The sequence below is a fragment of the Microtus pennsylvanicus genome, chromosome 3, assembly GCF_037038515.1.
Source record: "Microtus pennsylvanicus isolate mMicPen1 chromosome 3, mMicPen1.hap1, whole genome shotgun sequence".
Taxonomy (NCBI): Eukaryota; Metazoa; Chordata; class Mammalia; order Rodentia; family Cricetidae; genus Microtus; species Microtus pennsylvanicus.
The window spans coordinates 136,372,627-136,397,588 of record NC_134581.1 but is presented as its reverse complement, the minus strand read 5'-3'; positions in this window follow the sequence as shown (position 1 = coordinate 136,397,588).

Sequence of the window (24,962 nt, the reverse complement as noted above, 5' to 3'; positions counted from 1 at the left end):
ATGCAAAATTCAAGAAGTCCTTGTTTTTTACTGCTGAGTAATACTCTAATATGTATATATTCCATACTTTCTTCATCCATTCTTCTGTTGAAGGGCATCTAGGTTGTTTCCAGGTTCTGGCTATTACAAACAATGCTGCTGTGAACATAGTTGAGCATATACTTTTGTTGTATGATAGGGCCTCTCTTGGGCAGGAACCAGGAAATAGGAAATATTTTAAGATAATTGCTCTACAAATCTGCCTACAAGGAATGTTCGTGTATTTTCTGTTATACCCATAAAAAAACTACTTCACCACAAGTGGAGGTGCAGTTTTTCTTGATGTAGAATAACTGCATTTCAGTCCCCAGCATGGGAGCACGCATAAGCAGGTAGGAATTAGTGAACCTTCCAGAGGACAATGCTTTATTACCCTGAATAGCTACCCAGGTGAACTTTACACTAAATCACTATGGTAAATGACCACAGAAGGCCAAGAGGAGCAAGACTTACTGACCACTTCGATACCTGTGCGTAGCACAATATTTTAACCAACAAGAAGCTTAAGCTTGATGAAGTGTGATTGTGACAGCTTCGCCAATTTTTGCTACCCAATAATCCCACTCAGATAAATGCTGGCCCAATATCTGAAGTTAAATATATAGTAATTCAACTATTACAAATATAGCAAGAAAACAACAAGGTGATGAAGCTGGGGCGGGACTGAGATGGGATGAGAATGGCTCAAGGAGTCACTAGGAAGGAAATCGAGGTAGGGAGGAACAAAGGGACGTAGTGATTTTTCTCAATGAAGCACTGCTTTTGGTTGTATATGAGAGCAGTTGGTAAAGCAGGTATGTCTTTGAATGAAGAGTTACATGTCAGATGTGGCTTACGATTCAGTGGATATGAGCCAGCATAACTAAGCAAGTGAGTCTAGAGTCTGCAGATTCAATAATTGATAAATAGTCTGTTATAAGTCAAACTGTCAAAATGTATTTTAAAAAGTTCATTTTTAAGATTTATGGCATAATTATATAATTTTTCCTTTTCCTTTCTTCTTTCCAATTCCTTCCACCTAACCCACCTTGTTCTTTTTCAAAACCATGGCCTCTTTTTCCATTAACTGATGTTATGGCCATGGCTGTTCCATTAATCCTTTTGCACCTAGCTCTTGCTATAGGACCTTGCTTGCTCACCGCCTATGTAACTATGTAAAGCAAAGTTAAATTGTTAGTGCTTAGGGGAAGTCACCTGTCACAAGATGACTCCACAATTTTACTCATGCCATAGAACCAGTAGAAAAAGGAACAAACCCCAAGACCTTAGCACAACTGATGGTAGCGGCACCATTCTGACCATAGGCTCCCAGACACCTGGCAAAATGGGAACAAAGACCTCATCTATCTCAACCATCAAAGAGCTAGTCCACAATTACAGGAAGGTCCCCAAATGTACTAGCCTTGTTTTTTTATTTGGTTGTTTCTGTAATTCTGCTTTTGCTAAATGAAGTGTGTGTGTGTGTGTGTGTGTGTGTGTGTGTTGCATGTGTATATTAACCAGAATGTGGTTTATTTATTTATTTATTTATTTATTTATTTATTATGTATACAATATTCTGTCTGTGCGTATGTCTGCAGGCCAGAAGAGGGCACCAGACCTCATTAGAGATGGTTGTGAGCCAGCATGTGGTTGCTGGGAATTGAATCAGGACCTTGGGAAGACGAGGCAATGTTCTTAACCACTGAGCCATCTCTCCAGTCCCAGAATGTGTTTTTTATGCATAAAAGACAAAGGACTGTAAGGCTCAGGTCTGCATTATTTAGATAATTTCCTCATGCAGCCTCTGGTGGCAATAAAGATTTCCTTTGTGTCTTTAAGTGTGCCTATGTGGTGGTCTCTGTTGGCTTACTTTGAAACAGTTACATGCATATATTTTTCTAGATATTCATCTATGTTTTTAGATATAACCTGCTTAATCTGTATAATGTTACTTGTATGTATGTTTTATAAGATACAGAAAATGTATTCTTCATAATGTGAGGTTAGATAAACAAGTGAGTATAGCCAATGTTGTGTCATTGAGAACAAAGGAGGAAATACATGATCGTGTTCTAAGAAATGTTTCTGTTTTATTCTTAACTATAATTCAGGTCTCAGAGTTGCTCAGAAAATACACTTTACATAAACATAGGCAAACTAATTTGGTTTGCAAAATAAGATTTATCAGAAATTCATTTTTATATGTATCCGACCTTCTTAAAATACACATTTCAAATCTCTGATGGTAACTTTTAAAATACAATTGATCATGTGTGTGCATGCATATAAAAGTATAGATATTATAATTGATTAGAGTTCTGAGTGTGAGAGTTTAATTAGAAAACATTATCTGAAATGACCAAAGTATATGCATGTAAATAGACTGAGAATAACTAATCAAATTTTTGATTATGCTGTCAGCAATTTGAGATAGACTTTGGAGAATTTAGAACAGCTCGTTCAATATAGAAGTAATCTTTTTGATGAAAAGAGTGAGTTTGTTTTCAGCTTTTAAAAAATATTTCTTTATCTTTTGAGATTATATCATTTACTTCTCCTTTTTCCCTCTCTAAGAACTCTTATAGACTCCTCTTTCTCTTTTTCACATTCTTGATCTCCAATTTTTCATTAATTGTTGTTACATATGTGTACATGCATTTAGGAATACATATATATACACAGAAGGATATTCACATATATTCCTATCCATGTAATTACAGCCTTCACTGTTTGTGTGAAACTGTAGATACGTTTGTGGGACTCCGTTGGTGTGGTCTTTTCTAGGGAAGACTATGTTCCCTGCTCTCAGCATTCTTTAGTGGTTTGTAGTTCTTTACGTAGGGTTGAGTCCTCCCAGGCTCCCCCCCCGCCCCCGCCACACACCTTACCATGTCTGCTGTTGTCTTTGTTCTGCTCATGTTTACGCAGTCGTACCGGTGACACTATATGGCTGTAGCTTATGAATTTTCTAAAAGATACCATCTCAAAATGAGATCACTGTTCTTCTGGCTCTTCTAGTATTTCGAACCCCTCTTCTGTAACAACCTCTGAGCCTTAGGTACAGAAGGTGTATTCATTGGGACTGGTTCCACAGCTCTGAATTTTGATTGGTTGTGGTTTTCTGTGAAGGTCTCCATCTGTTGCTAAGAGACATTTCCACCATGAAGGGTGAAGACTACACTTATCTGTGGGCTGAAGGACAAGCAATTAGAATGTAATTAAGGATTATTCTGGTTTGGTGAAGTAGTGGTTGTAGGCTCTCCTCCAAGATCCATAACACCACTAGCATGGGGTAATGCTTAGATTTTCAGTACCAGGCATTATTTTCCTAATATTTAGCAGGTCTTAAATCTGAATAAAATGTTGTTGGCTACCGCAAAAGTACACATGCCACTACTGCACTCTTAGGGTTTCGGTGCCATGCTGATTGCTGTGTGGTCCACAGGTGCCATAGCTGGGTGGGACTATGGGTTGCTTTCTTGCTTTGGAAGTTTTCATGGTGCCTTCTGGTACCGTGAAAGCTGATCTGCAGGGAGGAGGCACTCAGGTCAGTTCCAGCTCAGCGTTCTTGGGCCCTGAGTCTGCAGTGCCTGGTTTCTTTTTGGTGGCATCAAAAAAGAATATATCAATGCATGCCTAAACACAACAACGATGCACTGTAGTTCATGGGCTCCTACCCCTAACCTAGAAGCGTTTGCAATTGCTGCTCCTGCAAAGAAATAATCAATTTTCTCCAGCGGAGTTTCATGGGTATATTAATCACATCTCATGGCAGGTCTCATGTCCAGGAGTAGATGACCAATACAAAGCAAACTCAGTAGTCATTTTGTAGATTTATTCTTGTCTGTGTATCTTATTTTGCTTTTTGGTCACTTTTTGTCTTATACGGATTTTGCCTACTCATTTTGATTTTTGTGGGTTTTTTTTTGCAGAGGTTTTGTGTATTTCTTTTCGGTTTGTGTTTGGGTTTTAAGAAAGAAATAGGCAGACAGACATAGACAGAGAATATAAACGTGGGTAGAAAAAGAGGTATAGAAGTTGTGGGAGGAATTGAAGGAGAGCAAAACACGATCAAAATAAATTGTGTGAAAATTTTTTCCAACAAAAGATTCTTCAAAATTTGTATCCATTTAGTTTTATGATTTCAGTAATTTAAAACACAAACACTATGAAGCTATAGAAAGAATGAAACAAGTAAGAAAACCTGAGATGAAAACAGAGGTACACAAGTGATTGTTAAGATGATGCTAACTGCTACCAGCTGAGCAAAAACGATGAGCCCTGAAAGTTGTAATGATGACACCCTGACACTATAGAAACAAAGGAAGTCAGTGATGTGAGGCACACTTAGGGAGGATGCCTAGGATGCAGAGCAGAAGGATTAAGATGAGAAGATGAGGACAGTGAAGATGAAAAATGAAAGATAAGGAGTGTCCACACCACAGCTACATGAACGCAGATCAGAATAAATAAGGAAAGAATCAGCTATCAAAGCTGTGTCTGTGGAAAACTTTCCACACTGGAGAAAGTGTTGAGTTCGCAGAATGAAGGGTCTCACTGGGAAGCATGCAGCATTAATGAAATGAAGCCAATATTTAGACATACCCTACTGAGGGCTCCGAATTTCAAAGGAGAAAATAAAATGTTCTGAAAGCATTCAAGTAAGAAAACTGAGGTTATTTGTGTAGAAAATAAATGCAGTCAGTCTATGATGTCTCCAGTACCGGATGGCAAAGCTAGCAAAAGTATTTGACATGTTGAGGCAGTGCCAATATTATGAATGAAGGGCCCACACGCAGGCATGTTGCCTTTCTTGTACAGTGTCAACAAAAATCCATAACATCCATTAATCATAGGCTGAATCACACAAGTTCCATCCTCGATTATGTTACTCAGAGATATGCTCTGGTGAAGACATGAATTCGTAAAGCGAAATAATCCTTTGGGAATCGTAAAGCTGTATTGCAGAAGCTTTAATAATGAGTCATAAGACCAGTCAAATGAAAAATTCAACTAATTAATATAATGATTACAATAATAACCAAAATATAAATCTCAAAACAAATTCTAATAAGATTAATAATATAAATTATTAAAATGCAATAAATGTCTGGGTATAAAAGTTTAGTTCAGACAATGGGACCAGGAAGTGCTTAAAACCAGAAGTATAAATGTTAAATCAGTGTTGAATTTGCATTCAGTTAAGAAAATCTTAGTCTTGTAAGATTAGCTTTGTTATTAAAGCACACCACCATTTCATCCTTTAGTTGTTCACGACTTACGTCTATTCTGCACAGTACTAGGTTTATTGTTTGATTGGTTTGTTTGTTGTACTGGAGACTGAACCTGGTATCTTGTTCTTCATCACTGAACTACATCCCTAGCCTTCCTTTCCTATTCTTCATTTGGGGACAGGGATTCATTAAGTCGACTAGCCTTGACTTCACAGTCCTCCTGCCTCAGTCTCCCCAGAGCTTGAATTACAGCCCTGCATCCCACACCCAGAGTGCGCTGTTCTCTCATAACTCTGATGCTCATTTCTCCGGTCCTTACAGAAACAAGCACACAGCTATGCTGGATCTTTGAGAATAAAGGAGTGAGCTCTGCACAACAGGCCTCTTTGTGACCATCCCAGGCTTGCTCTTTTCCTTTGTTGTTGGGGCCAGTCTATTAGGATTGCTACTGGTGAAGCTCTTTCTGTTCAAAGGAGTGCTTAGAAGATTCCTAAGGCTTGATTTCCTAAGACTTTAAAGGCATTTAGAGGCAGTTCATTTGTAGACCACTCTGTGTGGCAAAAAAATTATTCTCTTTGATTCTTAATTACTTCTATGACCTGCATTAATAATGTCAACCTACAATGTCAGCACCATGTGTTGGCATTGGGAATGCAGGGCTATTCTTTTATATCCATCCTTGTTCATGATTTGAGAAACATATAATGGTTACTATTACTCTGGTCTCGGAATGACAGGAACCAGGACCAGGCTGTACATTTCCAACAAAGGGACTAAAGTCAGACTAATCTCCAAGGTGACTCACCTGCAGAGGAATGTTGCTGTCTTTGTTCTGGTCTGCTGTCCGTGATCAGAGGTTCCCACAACCTCTGCTCCCTTGGCTTTGTTTCATGTATTTTTCTACCCATATCTTTGCACTGATGCCAGCTGTAAAGTTAAGGCTCTGTTGTTTTCTCTGGACCTGGACTTACATTCACCCTTTGTCCTTTCATTGATTGCATGGCTTCCCCTCTTCCCTCCTCTCCAGACCTTTATAATTGGGGCCATTTAGGTTCCAAACTTCAGTGTCTGTCCTGCCCATAACTCCTAGCATGAAATCTGATTGGATTGAGAAATAATAAAGGAATTCTGTCTCCAGCACTATCCCAGTTGCCCTTCATCTGACCCTCCCATCCACCTAAATTGTCTTACCTGGATTCTGATTTGATAACTAGGTGTGTTCTGATAATATGTCATGTTCCTCAGGCAGCAAGATGTGTTTGTTGCTGTTAGGAGCCCCATTTTAAACTGCCATCTGATAGCTAAACTCTGACTTTCAGACCCATAAAGACTCCAGTCTTCTAAGGAATCTCTGTCTCAGAGCTGTACAAAGTCCCTGAGATACTCTGATGTTTTGCTTTGAAGCCTTTTTGTTTAATACTCATGTGGGTGGAGGCCAGGTACAAACATTTCCTTCTGCTCTTCTTGATTGTTTTGGACTTTGTCATGTTTCTGGGTTTTCAAAGTAAGTGATCACGGTTCCTGACAAGGTCTCTATCCTGTCTGAGTCTCCCAGCATTGCAAGAAATCACACACCTCAGTTTCAAGTTTGACTGCTGAGTCAATGGATTCTCCAAGGCCTTTCAGAATTTTACCATGCACAAATGCAGCCTAGCAGCCTCCAAAGACCCATGAGAAAACAATCTGCCAGCTTCTTTATTTGCTTCTTTATGAGTCTCACTCAAGAAACTCAGCTGTCTCAGCACCCTGAAGTCCAATGTCTTCTTTCTCTGATCAATTGGGTTATTGCTCTTTGCTGAGGCTTCATGGCTGGGAAACTGCTCCCTGGGAGAAAGCCAAGGCAAATGCGAAACTGGGCTTTCTCACTTTTGAGAAACACAGTCCTGTCATAGCCTTATGCCTTAAAACAGTTATTTCATATATTTTGTTCAGTAATATGACTATTTTTAAATGAAAGGTTGAATCCTGTTATTCTGCTCCGACTAGAAGCACAATTCTGTGCTTTTGTTTTAACCAACGATGTTGAAAGTTTCTAGTAGCTTTATACTTCTCATTGGTTACATTGTGCACATATTGTGAAATCACTACATTTATGATAACTAATATTGATATATCTAATTATTATTAGTAGATGAGTTAAATGCTATACCAATTGAATGGCCCATTAGGCTGGGCCACAGCGACTCTAAGATCACTAGGGCTGAACAGAAGTCATAACAGACTTGCTCTCAAAATGGTTTTGAAAAGTCTATAAAAATCTGTAATGACCAAGACTCATGTGTCTTTGCTGACATTGTACAAAGGAAGCACCCATACATTGCTTTATCTTAATTCTGGGAAATTTTTTCAGCCTGTTTTTGTCTCCCTGCCTCTCTCCTGTCCCTTCCTGATGCTAGGCAGACCTCTACCACTGAGTTACTTATATTCCCTGGCCAACAATACTTTCCCTGTGTTCTTATGGAAGACTTCTGCCTCTGATGGTTGCCATATTTATGGAGTCCACTCACTGTCTAAACTTTGAATCAATCTTCCATGATCCAAAAAATGGATTATTTTTATGTACTTTATGGCGCGTCCTGTTCTAGCTTTCCATCCCTCAAACTGGAAAAAAAAGCAACAAAGCTTCTGGTATCTTGTTAGTAATCCTGCCAGATTGAAAATTACTTACAGGTATTCTAATTCTGCCTGATAAGTTTATTATCGGCCTGATCTTGTCAAGCAGATCTCTAAAAGGTTGAGAATACTCTGAATTGGAAAGATTTGCACTGATGCTGGGCTATGCATATCTCAAAAGTAAAAGAATTTGTGCTCGGATACTTAGAATATTTGAAAGGGCTAAAAAAATACATTTTCAATGCAGAGATTACACATCCTGTAAACACCCTTTAAAACATAGCTATTAGGTTGGAAAGATGGTACCACATATAAATGCATGTGATATGTAAGCCTGGTGTTGGGGTTTCAAAGAAATTCCCCCCCTCCCCCCAAAGAAAATGACACTATTAGGAGGTGTGGCTTTGCTGAAGTAGGTGTAGTCTTGTAGAAAAAAGTGTCTCTGTGGGGTAGGCTTTGAAGTCTCCTATGATCAAGCTTCACCCAATAACACAATTCGCTTCCTATTGCCTTCCGGTCAAGATAGAGAACTCTCAGCTCCTTCTCTAGCACTATGTCTGCCTGCATGCTGCCATGCCCCATGGTGATAATAATGGACTAAACCTCTGAAACTGTAAGGTGCCCCAGTTAAATGTTTTCTGTTATAAGAGTTTTTGGGCCCATAGCATCTCTTCTCAGCAACAGAAACCAGAAGGCACCTGGTAACCTGAGATCAGTTCCTGGACATCACATGAGGGTGGAAGGAAAGAACTGACTCTACAAAGATGTCCTCTGAGCTCTAGAGGTGAGCTGTGGTGAGTGCACGCTCTCCCCCTTACAACACACACACACACACACACACACACACACACACACACACACTACTAGGAAGAGAATGATTCAATTGCATTTAATTATTGTATTGCTGAATACATTTATAAAACATAATTATTAAATTATTCACTGCATTTTGACATCTGTCAAAAACTAAAGTTATTCAAACTAATTTGAGAATTTGAGTATCACTTCAAGGGTTAAAACTCAAAAATGGTAAATTCTAAAAGTCACTGTGTTCTGTTCATTTATTATTTAGTTCAAAAACCTCTGGAGATAGAATTTTCTGGTTAAAACGATGTTTTATACAGATACACGCACGCGCGCACACACACACACACACCTATATCATCCCCCATGCACATGAGCTTTTTCCTTTTCATCTTAAGTTATAAATAATATAATAGTCTGACAAAGTTTTGTTTCCTTGAAGTAGATAAAAGTGAAAACATAATTTATCTTGTATTCCACTTGAAATAACGTGGATTTAGAAAATTTATTTTTACTAGTAGGAAGACTGAAAGATCACAGTTCATGCATGCTAATGAATAGGTAATCCACTGCTTATGTAGGAAGGAAAGGTCAGAAAATAGTTATAATTAGTTTTTTGTTAGAAATCCCTACACATGGTGATTAGTTCTAAACATGTAGGTCAACATTTCATGTATCAAACTTGTTTATGCATCATAAAATTTCTTTAGGGAGAGCCATTTAAATCTCACTGCTCTTAATGAGATAAGAAGTCACTTTACTGAGTCAAAATATATAAAATAAATGAGGAAAAAGAAAATTTAACCCCGGCTTTCCCAGAACAATGAACCTAGATAAAGCACCTTAGACTTGCAGCATACAACTGTTGAGATTTCAGTTTTTACTTCCTTTGGCCGCTACAACTCATGCAAGGTTTTAGAAGGGTTAGTCAATACCGTGGCTTTGACCCAGTGTGACTGCAATTGACTTGCGATTTAGATTCACTTTCTGCCTTTTAGGGAGTTCATTTGGAAAAAGTCCATGTCTTATTTTCATCTTGTGATTTAGGGGAGGGGGCAGTAGGTTTCGGACCCTGCCCCTGGTTCCATGATGGATGCTTAATGACTTTAGTCAATTGTCATTGGACACAGTCTCTTCCAGTGACCTGATCAATATTTCAAGTAGAAACCATGTATCCAGGCAGTCACGTCCCTTGCATGAGAAGGCTGCTTTCTCATGGTCTCTAGATGGAGCAGTGTGGGGCTGTGAAATCTATAGCTTCTGAAGCCATTTTACTATACTGAAGCACTGCCACTGAAGGAAATGAAGATCATCCCGTGGATATTAGGGATGTTATTGACATCGAAAAAGCCAGGAGAAGATGAAAGGAAGTTAAATCGCTAACGATGTATTTGGGTTGTACTTTGTCATTTCTGAAGCTAGAAATTATTCTGAACTTAGAAACTTGCGCATTTCATTTAATATTAAGCCCATCGAAGTAGGTTTCACATCAGTTGCAAAGATAGGATTTATCACAAATGAGTTCCAAATGATTGACTTGTGTATGAAGTTGATTACATTAAATATGAATAAAAGGAACAAAGAAAAATGAGAAGCCAATCCTGGGGTAACTGAACACGCTAAATTTTCATAGAATTGTTCCAACAATTAGCAGATGTGACAAATGGATGATAGCTTTAGGGAATCTAAATATAAAATTAAGGAATATTGGAAAGATTCATCCATTTATTTAAATAGGGCTCCCTAAGGCAAATGCTAGGCTCAGCAAGAAGCTGGTTTGTCTGAAGACACAAAGAAAAAAAATTGTGCTGGCTGCAGCCTGAAACTCCAAGTTAACAAGGGAAAACTACCAGGAGGCAGATGGGAGGGAAACCTGGGAGAAAACTTAGGGTATAGGAAAACCCTGATTTCTTTGGCTACTCCAAACACTCCCGAGATAGAGAAGTCATTGTTCTCTTGGGGAGCATGAGAACAGGATGAGTTTAAGCTCTAGACACAAACATCCTCACTTAGGATCCTAGCTTGGTTATTTACTAGCAGAGTGACCTTGGGAAGGTCTTACAACTTTTCTACATCTCGGTTTGCTAAAATCTCAAAAATGATAATAGTCCCAAATTGTAGGTCATGAAAATGGGTTAATTTATGTGGTATTGGGATAGAGCCTATAATTATTCTAATTGGTACCTATATGTCACCAGCTACTGTGTTCCTGAGATTTAGTCTAAAGATAGTGGATGGGGACTAATGCCTTTCATCTCAACCAATTGTTTGGGACTCCCCTATGTCAAGATAGAGCCCATTTGCCTGAGCTTAGGAGAAAGGCAGAGACCTGAGATAGGTAGGCTGTATTTGCACAGGAGGATCTAGACAAAGGCTTAACTTATTTCTGGATTTGGTTAATTCGTTCAGTGAAATTTCTAGACACTAAATGTTTGAAATATTTTTTTTAGCATTTTTATCACTAAATAAACTCTGAGTCTAATTTTAAAGTAATTATTTATTACTTAACACCACAGGGAATCCTCAGGATTTATTCTAGCAGCAGCAGAAAATAAGCATCTCAAAGTTACATGCCCATATGGGAGCTTCTCTTCCTCAGTCCCACTGAAGTGAGCAAGAGGATCAGGGACTAAGGAAGATTATCTCAGATATAGAATAAGTTACAAACAGCTGGCTCACAAAGGATGCTTCATGAGTGTAGCTGAGAGTTCTTTTTATTAACTGAGAGAATATGGCACATGTCAAAGCAACTTTAGTTCAAATACTAAAAACCTCAAACATTTAAAAACCCCAAACTTTCTATCAACACAACATTAAAGGTGGAAAATTCATATGCAACTTCATGCTGTGGGCTATATTAAAAATACAGGATGGATTAAAATGTTGTTATATAGTTATCTTAAAGCCGTATGTATATGGAACATAAATTGCATGTTTGGAGCTGGTGAACAGTCCCAAGATAGCTCACTGTTGTGTAAATATTCATAAATCTAAAAATGATCCAAAATCTTTCAAGTCCCAAACCTATTAGCTATGGGGTATTTAAATTTGAACAGTTATTAACTAATGACTAATATTTGTTTCTATTGATAAAGTATTCCAAGACTCCAAAGTGGTTTTAATAAAACACAGCCTCCTGTTCTTCCTCTGGCATAGACAGCTGAAGCATCCATCATGGTGGTTTCAACTTTATCTGCTGTTTGCTTTGCAGGTGGTAAATAGTTATATTGGAACCAAGCAGGGGTAGATTATTTTTTTCCTTGTCTTGCCTGACTATAAAAAAACAAGAGGGTACAAGTTTGAGTTTTTCTTTCAGCAATTTGAAAAGTAGAAGAGTGAACCTATGAGGGTACTGGATTGATGCTTGCTGTTTAAGTTATTTTTCTCCTACATTGAGGAGAAAGATCCCCTTTTTACACTGAGAAAACACTTTTCCCTCATTCTTAGTGGAGTCCAAGTTGTCTTAAGCTTATTGATATATTTCATCTTCTCAGCCATAGTAATTGGTTTTCAAACAGACATATAACCCAAACATAGCCAATATATTATAAGGAAGAAATTATTACTTGGACTTTGAAGAAAGAGCAGCATTGCTATTTCCATTGAAAAGAAGGTAGTATTTGATTCTGGAAATGTCTATAGTAAGTTTTCTTGCATTGTTATACTCTGGAGTTAGGAGAGGCATTGGAAGAAGCATAGTATAGTGCTTTGAAAGTTGGGTTTCTTCTGATTTGAATGTTAAATGCATGAATTTGAATATTTGGTTCTTGACTGGAGACACTGTTTTGGTAGGTTGTAAGGACTGTAGCCTACCTGACACATGGTCACTATGAGCAGAGTTGAAGCCTTATACTCCCTTCTGGTCTTAACCGGAGCTATCTACTGCCTTTCTGTACATGTTACAAAGAGTGACAACCTTATATCCCTGCCCCCAGGGACAGAGTCTCTTTCACACCATGCCTTCCTCATGTCAGACTGAGATTCCCTGGAACTGTGAGACAAAATCTTTCTTTCCTTATCTTTTTTCTTTCAGATATCATGTTGTAGGTGGAGGATGCTTGTTCATTTTCCAGCTGCCCAGACCCGAAATAATCACATGGAAACTATTTTAATTACAAAACTGCTTGGCCAATGACTCTAGTGTATTCCTAAATAGCTCTTACATCTTAAGTCAATCCATTTCTATTAATCTGTGTATCTCCACATGGTTGTGGCCTACTGGTAAGGTTCCATCTGGAGTCTGTCTCCTGCAGTGGCTACATGGCTTCTCTTTGACTTCACCGTTTTTCTCCCAACATTTAGCTATTTTCCTGCCTATTTCTATTGTGCCTTGTCATAGGCCCAAGCAGCTTCTTTATTCATTAACCAATCAAAGCAACACATATACAGAAGGATTTCCCACATAGTCTTGTCATAGAAATGAGAAAGGTAATATGAAAATTGGAACTGAGAAGTCATGCTGCTATTTTGATGAACTTTACCACATGGTTTGTAAACCTTTGGAAAGAGTTTGTGGAAGCAGTGTAGAAGAGTTTGTGACTATGGGCTATAACAGCTCTAGAACACTGTCAAAAGAAGATAATGGGCCATTCAGAGAGAAATGTTGGGGCCCAGATTCCTGATAGAATGTGCATAGGGAAGATTGTGCCTGCGTAGCTTTAGATGGGAGCTCAGACCCTACTAGAAAATGGATGACAGGACTTTCATGTTACTTTAGGCCATTATTTTGGATTTATTTGTAGCCATTCACTGAAAATGCAGGATAAAGTAAATAAAAAATGGACTAATTTGGTTTTCCAAAGAAATTTCAAGACTTCATCATTCAGACTGTTCCATAATTCTTATTAGTTACTTTTAGTCAGGACTGTAAGGAGGATTCAGAACAAAACTGCAACAGAAAGATACAAAATATGTGCAGTTTTGCACAAAATGGGAAAGGGTACAGGAGGCATTGCAGACAGAGGCTGGCGTGCTGAAGAGATCAGTACAACTGAAGTGAATCTTAGCACTTGGAAGGTGTGAACTCTGCTTTGAGTGTAAGATAACTTCTACTATAATCTTCAGGTATTAAAACTACAAACTCATAATAGTTTTTCAATTAAAGAGAGTAACTTCAAAAATAGAGTACTTAAAAATATGTACTAGCTAACCACAGAGGTTAGAAAGAGAATAAGGAATTAAGGGGCAAGGAAGATATTCTAAGGAAGGGTATACACACACACACACATACACTTATGTGTGTATGTATATACGTGTGTGTGTATATACATAATTATACATATATACATGGGAATATATGTATATATGTATAATTTATGGGAAAACATAGGTGTCTTACTTAGGGTTTCTGTTGCTTCATTGCAAACCCCCAAACAACTCAGGTTATTGCTAAAGCTATTGGTTGCTCTCCATAAATGGTGAGGCCCCATTGCTTAAGACAACACTTACATATCTCATTGAACATGGGGACGTTGATATGGTATTTAACTACAGCCTTTACCCTAAGGACCTAGTGTTTGTGTTACTGGAAGGTACTCTGCATACTACAAGAGGAGAAAGGTACACCAATCTAGCTATAAAACCTGTGATATGTAATGGTAACCTTCCTACATGGATGGTGAAATAGTGGCACAAACAGTGTGAGAGGAACCAACCTTTATTTGAATGGATACAAAGCCCATTCCATGAGATGGAACCCATTACTGATGCTGTTTTGATGGCCAAGAATCTGAGGCTAGCTAGGCCATAGACCTAGAGGAAAACCAGATACTGTTGTTCTACTAAAGGAACATAGCCATAAAATCATTCCTATCAGCACTTTTCTATAGTTACAGATCAGTGCTTTGTTCAACCATCATCATAGAAGCTATCTCCTGCAGCAAATGCAAGCTAATACAGAGATTCAGAAATTTGCAATATGCACAGAGGGAGAAAGATTTTGGAACACTCAGTCCTCAATGATTGTCTCCATTAAATCCCCTTCTTAAAGGTTCAGGAAACTATGTAGAAGAAGGAACATAAAGGGGATGGATGATATCAAGGAAGCAGTGCTTCATGGACACAACAGGACTGATGCACATGTAAACTCACGTAAACTGTGGCAGCATGCACAGAGCCTGCACAGGTCTTTGTTGATGGGATCTCAATTCTGAGTGAGACATGTGAACACAGGCTAGTATGCCTAATCAAGAAGCTATCTCCAATCGACAACTACTTGCAAAGGAAAAATTAGCTTTCTCTAGTAGAGTATTACAGGGTATACAAACAATCCTTGGGGGTAAGTCCCATGATTATTTGCTAAAGAGAGAAAGAAAAATGCCTGCAATTGGATAGGTAGGAGCAGTGGTGAAGATCTATGAATAGATGTGAAAGGGAACTTTTGATGAGAATGTATTACATAAAAATATTTTCAATGAAAAAAAAAAGATGTACTAGCAGTCTTATCCTGCTAAAAACGAAAGTTTTTTTTTCTTCTTCTAAATTCTCTTCAGATTACTGAAGCAGCCAAGCAACTTGGTTGCACCTCATGCTGGCAATTAAAATTAACATCATCCACATGGCATTCTTTTCACATGAATATGGAACATGAGTTACAAGGTTATGGAGATTTTTCACCAAAAGGTCTACAGGAGAGTCAAAGGCCTATGAGGTCAGGAAATCAGCAGTGGAGTTAGATTCTCCACATCGAGGTACTGAGAGATCTGTGTGGGAGCTATGAAGATGAAACCCAAGTTGCAGTGAGGACCACAGGATATTGGAGATGTCAGACACATCTATGGAGAAAATCCTCAAATAGAGAATAGAAATTGCCTAGACAAAAAGGCTATAAGGGCTGTAGATTTAAGTGTCATATGAATGGGGCTGACCATACTCATTAGAGTTCAGAGAGTACAACACACACACACACACACACACACACACACACACACACACACACACACACACACACCCCATAGAATCCAGACATGTAGTTATAGAATGCATATTTGCCATTCTGGGATTTGGTCTTGCTTTGGTTTGGTATTTCTTTTACCTGACATTTAGAATGGGAATGTGTACTCTGTGTGCACTGGAAGGATGTAACTTGATGTTTGATTTTAAAAGAGCTCACAGTTAAGTGTATGTTTGACTTCTCAAAAGAGACTTTGGATGTTGGATAATGGAGCTTTTCACAGCTATGTAGCCTCAAGAGGTTGGAATGGATGCATTTTGTATAAGGAGACCAGGGGTACACCATTTTTTTTCAGGAAAATCACATAATTGTATGAGAAAGTGGGGCTTTATCACCAAACCCACATTCTTTTTTCTGGCCCCGTGACTTGGTTGTCTTACTCATCTTGCTCTGTTTTATAGATTTGCCAGGGACTTATATTAAAAACTCATATGCATAAATGAGTTTTAACTTATAGATTGATAGAAACACATAAGGGACTCATACATCATGCTTCCTCAAGTTAGCACAACTTTTATCTTTTTATAATTTATGCTTATGATTTATAATTTAAAGATGCTTTTTTAAAATTAAACATATTGAGAATAAAAGTTTTAAAATAAAATTCCCAGTATTCTTCAATGACCCCAATCAACCTCTAATTGTCTAGTTTCTGTATGTTGATGAGCTGAATAAGAAATGTCTCCTGACAAGATTGGAGTTGTATTTGATTAGAATTGCCCCAGTAGACAAATAGTCCTGCCTTTTAAATAAAGGCAGAAACATGAATTGTAATCATCTTTAAAAGCGAAAAATTGCCATTATTTGGACATTTATTCTTTTAACAATTGTTTGGCTATCAATCAGGAATTCTCTTTATTGTATCAGTCCCTTTCACTAATGCCTAGTATATTTTGTAACTTATGTATGTTGAAGGGGTCATCAAGATGCTTCGATATTGTTAAACTTCGATATTGTTGGTTAATAAATTGGATCACAAATCTGAATAAATAAATCAAATGAATTCATGGTTCTTCCACAGACACAATTTGCTGAAGTGTTTTTCAAACACAATGTGTCAACTGTTCATTTGCTAGCCTTGATTCCATGTGCCTCACTTTGCTAGCAATTTCTGAGGATTATTCTTATTAAGATCTCAAAAATGTTCATGCTGGCAAGTTCAGTGTGTGCTTCTATCATTTTGCTCAGTCACTCAGCTCTGTAAGTCTTCCTATAAAACTGTCTCAATCTGGCCATTTGTCTCAGCTGACTATTTGACATATTCTTTTTAGTCGGTAGTGTTGGCATTTGCTCTTAACAGTCCTTCTGGTGTATGAGTTCTTCAGTGTTTGGTCATGGGCTTTTCATTTGTTTCTTGAAAGGCTTGTTTTTATAGCAGGTCTCATGTGCTCTTAGAGATTTAAACATCTATACACTGGTGAATTTCAGTTTACCTTTTTGAATCCTGCTTTTTCCTGGGTTTCCTATTTTGAGCATCCAGCTGCTCATTTGACCCTTTCATTTGGATGTTCATGATACCGGAAATAACATTGGTCTCCCAAATCTTGTTCTACTCACAATCATCTTCCCATAACAAAAAGATTAGTTTTCCCAGTTATTTTATGAAGAAACCCAAGGAGGGAGTAACTTGTATCTTTTGTTCCAAACCCTTTACTTCCAACTGATTAGTAAGTCATTCATTTTCCACCTAAATTAAATACGATAATACTTTGTTACCCTCTACATAAATCACCAACACTCTGTTCACATCACTTAGTGCTTGGAAGGAGTCCATAGTCTCCTGGAGGTTCAGCCCCACCTCATCGCTCTGCTTCATATACTGTCTTTCTACTGTAGCGTCCAGAATGACATTGAAAGTCAGATCTTTCTATTTCCCTATTTAAAGTCATTTCAGCATATATTCACTGCACCTAGAACAAAACCCAAGCCTTCTATATTAGCTTTGAAGACCTTCTATAGAACGACCTTTTCTTTTGCCTAGAATTCCAACAGCTAGCTTTCTCACTATGCTCTGTTTATATTGCTTTTTACTTGCTTTTCCAGAACTTTACTCCTTTGAGAACCTATAAAGAATTCCCATGGCCTTTCACTTGGGTGCCTGCTTCTCTCCTTATAAACATAACATGAGGACCTAAATCTCCCTTAACAACTTCCTCCCCTCTCCCGTTCTCTACTATAGCACTACGTTGCTAATTCTTTCTCCAAATTTTATATTCAAGAATTATATTTGCTAGTGAGGTTTACTTGGTTGCTATTTTTACCCCCATAAAGCACCAGGCAGATCTGATGATCTGAGCAGATATTTGAGTAGAGACAGGTAGTAATGTGAAGAGCCAAGTGGTTTTTTTTTTTGCCCTTGCATAATCAACTTATATAGTTAATGGAGACAGGAGGCTGCATATTAGATGGTGGGAATTTAAAAAGCTGAAATATGAAGTTTGAGAGGAACAGTCTTGACCTAAATTTTTGTACTATAAGGGTAAGTTTTAGTCCTCTATCTATTCTATATTTAGAATCAATACTATTTGTCTTTACACATCCCTTAGGCCTCTGGTGAAAATAAATAAAATATGTCACAGTTCCTAAAGAAAAACAGAATTCCAAGCATGTTCTAGTATAGTTTTGAGAGGAGGTGAAAGTTCAAAATGGAAAGAATGTTTTATGAATGTTTTAGTGTTTTTTTTCATCTTTAGGGCTTTTGAACATTTTGTTCACCACACACATATTGAACACCTGCTCCTCTATATTCCCAAGGAGATAGGTTTGTATATTAATGTGTTTGTAGACTAGTTTTGGAAATACTATATTCAAAGAAGCTATGCTGAAAAATATATGTTTTAAATATTATTGAAAATGAGAAAGTATTATAGTAACCCAGAAAGGCAAGAGATGAAAGTGCAAAGTTTCTATCTATATAGCTTTCCCCATCTCTAATGAAGACAGCAGAGCCATTTATCATGAGAGAGCAGACCTAGAATTGCTTGGCCCATTGTACACCCTCAATAAATAGTTGCTGAAGGAATAATGTGTTGAACTAGTAATTTGAACACTCTAATAAACAGAGGAAATCTTTGGGTTCCTCGAGAAGCCTTGTGCTATATTACACTCCATACTCCTTTGAGTCTCATTTCTTGGCTTAGCCTCTTACTTTATTATTTTAGTTTATAATCCCAGTTGAACAAGATCTATGAACACCCTGGCTTGTGATGAACTAAAATCAATGTTGAGAAATATAACATTTTCCATGTTAAGTATCTGAGCCAGAGCTTAAAGAGGAGGCATATGTTGTGTTTTTTTTCTTTTATATTCTTGTGGTTATGTTCTTTCTGATTTCATTAACACTTTATTAGCATCTCTACCACTGTATTCCTTAGTATCTTGGATCATTTAAACACGCACACACTGTTTGCCTGTTCTATGTTACCCTCTCTTTCAGATTTTAGATTCAGGTTATCACTACAGCAAAGTTTTTTTTTTCCTGTAATGCCAAGGGAAATGAATGTGGCGGACTCTATTACTCCATCATATTTTCAGGAAACTATAGCACTAATTTTTATGAAACTCCTTTGCCCCCCTAAAGGAGCTTTCAGAGGGAAGTCTGTCTTTGAAGTTGACTGGTAACACTCTGGTCGAAGGAGATGGGAAGCTGCATTTTGGAATTGTTCTATTGCAGGAAATGACAAGTAACTCACAGACACACAGCATAGTCTGAACACCATTGCACTGCATGAGCAGTTAGCTATTTAAAGTCTATGCGGCCTGTCAGGGAAGACTATCCTACCATGGAACTGGAGAAAAGCAGAAAATTTCATGGATTTGTGTTTAAGAGATACAACTCAAGTGATGTTAGTATTTCCACGGTCCGACATTTTATTTCTATTTTCTATAAAATAGAATTTTATAGTTAGATTACAGCAAATGTCTGGTTTGTTCCATGTATTATTATTTTCTATAAAATAGAATTTTATTTCTACAGTATAGCATCTATATTCAGTTACTTTGTTCAATATAACAACTGAATAGCTCAGAAAAATTATGTAACAGTAATTTTTAGTGTCTTGTAACTCTTTTTTTATTGACTGTAAACATTTAAGTAATATTCCTTTTATCTCTCAAGGTTGCAACAGTTTATTTTTACCTCTCACCTCCCAGCTGGTTAAAGTAAACTTTTGGATATTGGTTGGAAAGAATAAAATTCTGACACAAGAAAACTGAAAGTTCGTCTTCAAGTATTGGGACTGCTTCAAGTAAAAATTACATAAATGGCCCCGAATAATGTCTCAAGGGTGCAGCTCATAATTCTTACCTCATGATGGATTCATGGATATAGTTCAGTTAGGTGAAATCTACCTTCATGCAAGCATTGGTTCTTAATTGCAAATACTTTTATTACGTATATTCACTTATTTTACACATATATGTATGTGAGTGTATACACACACACACGCACGCACACACTCCCATACCATGGTATGAGTGCATGGGTCCTGAAAGTAAAATTCGGGTTGTCAGACTGACAGGAAGCTTCTCCTCTCACTGAGCCATCTTGCAAGCCCAACTCCAAATGTTTTTATGCTTGACAATCTGTTTCAAAAGAAGATGGTAAGAGGGTTTTATCTTCTTTCTAAATATGTGCACTTCAATAGGGTGATAAGCCTGTACAATAAACATTTCCAACTTTGGTCTTTTCTCCAGCCTATTACTGTAGTGGAACTAGAGTGACCACAAGCAAATTACATTAACTCCCTGTTACCCCTGAAGTGACCTTTTGAGAATAAAAATATTTCATCCAGGAAAAATGTAATGCAATAATCCATTATGGTCAGCATAAATAAATAACTTCTGGAATTTAACCCAAAATACAAGACATCCATCAATTTTTCATAGTAGTGAAAATGATCGTTCTAACTGACTACCAAGCAGAAGGTCTACCCTTCCCGTCAACAAATGAAGTCATCAATTAAATGAAGATCAATTGGGTACAGGAGCCACACCAAGGCCCAACAAAGGCCTGGCTTCTGCTGTTAAGGGATTTACATCTAGAGACCTGACAAGGTCGAGAATCATAGGAATTTATTTGTCATGGAGACAATACCAAGAGAGATGCCCAGCTAATTACTAGCCATTTGTACTCATTAGGCCCATTGAGAGGCACAATTAATGCAGGTGCTCGGGAGTGGCAATTGAGTAATCACACTTCAATTCCTAGACAGGTGGCAACAACCAAAAGCCCAACCTTGACAACTGTTCTGAAGATTCGGGCTCGGTCCTTGGGGTTCAAGAGCCACAAGGATAGCATTGCTAGAAAGCATAAGAATGTGTTCCAGCTAATGGGTGGTCTTTCAGAGAATGAGCAGAGCAGTCCTATCTACTGGAGGCCACTAAAGAAGTACAGCTTCCATGGAGGGGCTGCTGGCCAGTGCCTGGGGCTGTTTGCAAGGGGATGGAGCTCTGTGTGTGAATGACTCTGACTCATAAATACTGCAGTAGAAGAATCATGCTGCATTCATTTCTTTATTCTGACATTTATACAGCAGCAAACTAAGTGGAAACAATGGATTTTACCAGAGAGCTTAAGTATATTATGATATATTTTCCCAGGGTTTTATTGGCCTGCCAGAGTAGAGATAATTATGAGAATTACCTAGGAATAGGACAAAATATTTGTGCCTGTCTTTATCAAATACAGTAGTATTCTAATGATATGGTTTATTTAAACTATATGGAGAAATATTCTCAAGAATGAGATACAAACATAAGCAAACATGCTGAATTTGGAGTCGGAAGATCTGGATTCATAACATGCATTCATCCTTTACGATGTGGATTTGAATAAATTGTCTTCTTGGATATCAACATTATAAACCAAGCATAACAACACCAAAATTATACTGTGTCAGCTAGGAGAGTGTGTCTGTCATTAATGGTATTCAATTAAGAGGACACAAGCCGGCTGCTCAAACTGCAACACACTGTAGAACTGAAAACACGTTAATGAACCAAGGAAGCCTCATTTTTCTGACTGGTACATGGAATGTTCCAGGGATTGGAAGATAGGTGTCAGAGCCAAATGCTTGGTTGTGAATTAAACATTTTCTGGCTTGACAAACTACTTAACTTCTTGAGATCTCAGTTCCAATATCTGTCAAATGAGGATTAAAAACAATACCTACCTCTTTAGCTGCTGTGAAAATGATACAATTTCTCTTCTTGAAGGATTTCTGGGTTGGAACCTGGTATGTACTAATTTGTTAATAAGAATAAGCCACTATTGTTCAGAACAAAGAGGAAACATTGGAATTGAAACTGATTTGGATCTTTGATAGAAACTGAAATGTATCCACATGAATATCAGATGTAAGTTAATTGTCGTAGGATGATGGGGTGGGGATTTAGTGCTTCCTTTAGCTTTTGTTGTTGCTGTTAAAATTTATTTTTGTTTTTATAATAAATCATAATCTGAGCTAGGCAAAAAGTTGAGAAAATCTGTCCTATGCATCGTTTCCTGAGGCAAAGTCTGCTCAGTGACTGACTGATAATGTAATTTGTGTTATAGTATTAATAGCTGGTAATGGATTAATATGTCACCCCTTCAAGGCAATATATTTGCATTTTAAATAGGCACCTTATACTGAGGACTTGTCTGATGAAGAATATCAGAGCTTTAGTACAGAGTCATGTAAGGAGTTTTTGATTCAAAGGAGGCTTTGGGCATTGCTAAAGTTACTGAGCCTTGGTATTTAAGCATCTCACAGAGAGAAATGGAACTTTGGAGAGATCTCAGACTGCCCAAAGCCACACTCCATTTGATTAGTGAGGTTGAGAAGTTGGGAGAAACAGCCTCTACAGCTCTCTGGATTGCCCACACAAGAAATGATGCCCAACCCCCACTCACACAGACTTCATCTTCATTCCTATAGAGTAGCAAAAATTAAATTGAGCTGCCTAAAAAAACCAGAAACAACCCATTTCATCTGCCTCTACAAAGTTGTAGCACAAATATTTTAATGATCACATTGCAGTAGCTCAAGTACTCTCTGAGTTGTGGGTAATTAGTCCCTCTAAAGACATCCGGAATTTATTCCACGAGTGTTTATGGAACACTAATGGAGTGCCAGACACCAGGGACTGAGAAGAACCAAAATTGAAGTTCTTGCACACCAAATTTACTTCCTGGAAGAAATTATTTCTGACAGTTACTGAAGGGGGACTTTGCTGTGCCTGTAGCGTTTGGTGGTAAAGTCACCTCCTCCCTAGCGATGCATTGTCTGTCCTGTGTTCTGTGTGCCATTCCTTCAGCTGTCATTCTGAGTCATTTGGGTCAGAGACATATTGTCATTGGCATCCCTGGCAGCCCCAGTGAGCTTGCTTAGGGCACTGACATTAGCTGTTCTTCATATTTCCTGTTCTCAAGGAGCCATACTTGTTCGAATTCATGAACACTGATGGAGAAGATTCTCTTTGACTCCAAGGATGAGCAAAGCAGCTGTCCTTGTGAGGAAGTGTCTCATTTGAATGAATGAGCCTGATTCTAGTCTAATTTCCTTTATGAACAAAATGTTAGGTAGGCAGGTTTATTACTCCTATAAACAGCGCTCTAGCAAGCTCAGAAATCAGAAGATGCAATGGACAGCTTCAGTATCAACTTGATACACATAAGCAGAAGGAACCTTAATTGGGCTATTGTCCCCATTGGATTGCTCAATGGTCATGACTGTGAAGGATTTTCTCATTTGCTAATTAATGTAGGAAACCCCTACCGTGAGAGCAGTACCATTTCTAAGCAGGTGGGCCTGGGCTATATAAGGAAGGTAACTGAATATAATAAGCCTGGTAGAAAGCCAGCAGGCAACAGGTTCTTCATGGTACTGCTTCTTGACTTTCTGTTTGGGCTTCCTTCTATTATGGACTGTAGCCTAAGTCAAACAATGACTTTCCTTCCCAAATTGCTTTTGGTCATGGCATCTATCATAGCAACAGAAAGCAAACTAGAATAGATGAGGACCTTATGCTGCCCTCACCAGTTCTCTTGTCTGTGCTTCTCTGTGGAGCAAACTCCTCCACTGTCAAGTTGCAAGTGAAGTTTTCAAATCATTTTTTCTTAAAAATATTATATGTCAACATGACATCTTAATATCTTTACAACTAAGTCTAAATACCTGCAAACCTTATCTTTTTTGAAGGGGAAGTACTGATGGAGTAATTAGAGATGAGGTATGTGATGCCTACATGATCAGACAGGCACCCATTCAGGACACTAAGGTCACATCAAAGTTTGGATGTGAGTTCAGCAGCTGCCTCTTTATTCTCTTTAAATATGTCTTCCTCACTGCCCATAGAAGGGGCTTCCACACAAGTTTCCTGATTGGATGAGGAAAAGTCTTGCCTTTTCATTAGAAACCTCTAATGAAAAGACTTCTCTTCATGTATTCTTTACTATTGTATCTAATGTCCTATATTAATGTCAGATAGGTGTAACTGGAATATATGTATTTTTCATGGAGAAGGGATGAGAAGCTTCATTATGTCCTTTGATTGTCCTAATTATTTTCTGGGACTGAATTCCATATCAAGCAAGGAGACAATGGATCTGAAATGTGAATGGTTTGCATAACAGGTACTGGAATTTGTGAGTATGCAATCTTGTATATGATGAATTTTACTGCCAATATTTTGAAAGACATACTGAGTCTGTCTTTTATATTTTTGCCTTTTCCCAGAAATGATGCTTTGGACTCTCAGTCTGCATCAAAAAATGATCATATATCAGATATTGTTCTGAGCTTAAAATGGTCTCCTGGCTATCTAAGCTCCAGTACTGGCTAGCTATTCCTGGATCCAGCCTGTGTGTCTTCACTCTTTCTCTTCTGCAGATAAAGCCTTGCAAGGGAGACTTCTAAGTCCCCCAGTGTCTATAGAACTCTTGGCACCAGTCCCTCCAAACCTTTAGCAACACTGTCTATTCTGTGCCTGACCTTTGGGTTTAAAATAATCCCATTGGTCTTTAGTAGGTAGAATTACCTTATTCCACATTTCCTCTAGTTGATCCCCATGCCATCCTCCTCCACCTCTCTCCCATGGACTTGACAACTGAAGGGGGACACACCTAATTATATCATCACATGAAGAATAAATAATACATGTTCAATCTATGTTTAAAGAAATGTGTTGACTAGCATATTAAGGGAAAAGGGTAGACCTTTTTTTTTTTCTAAAATAGAGGAACAGGTATTAGAGGGATAAAAGAAACAATATTTCAAATTATTTTTTACATGCCACAGGCATAGTTTCCCTGACTAATTATAATATTTGATGTATTTTAAAATGAATTTGCTCAT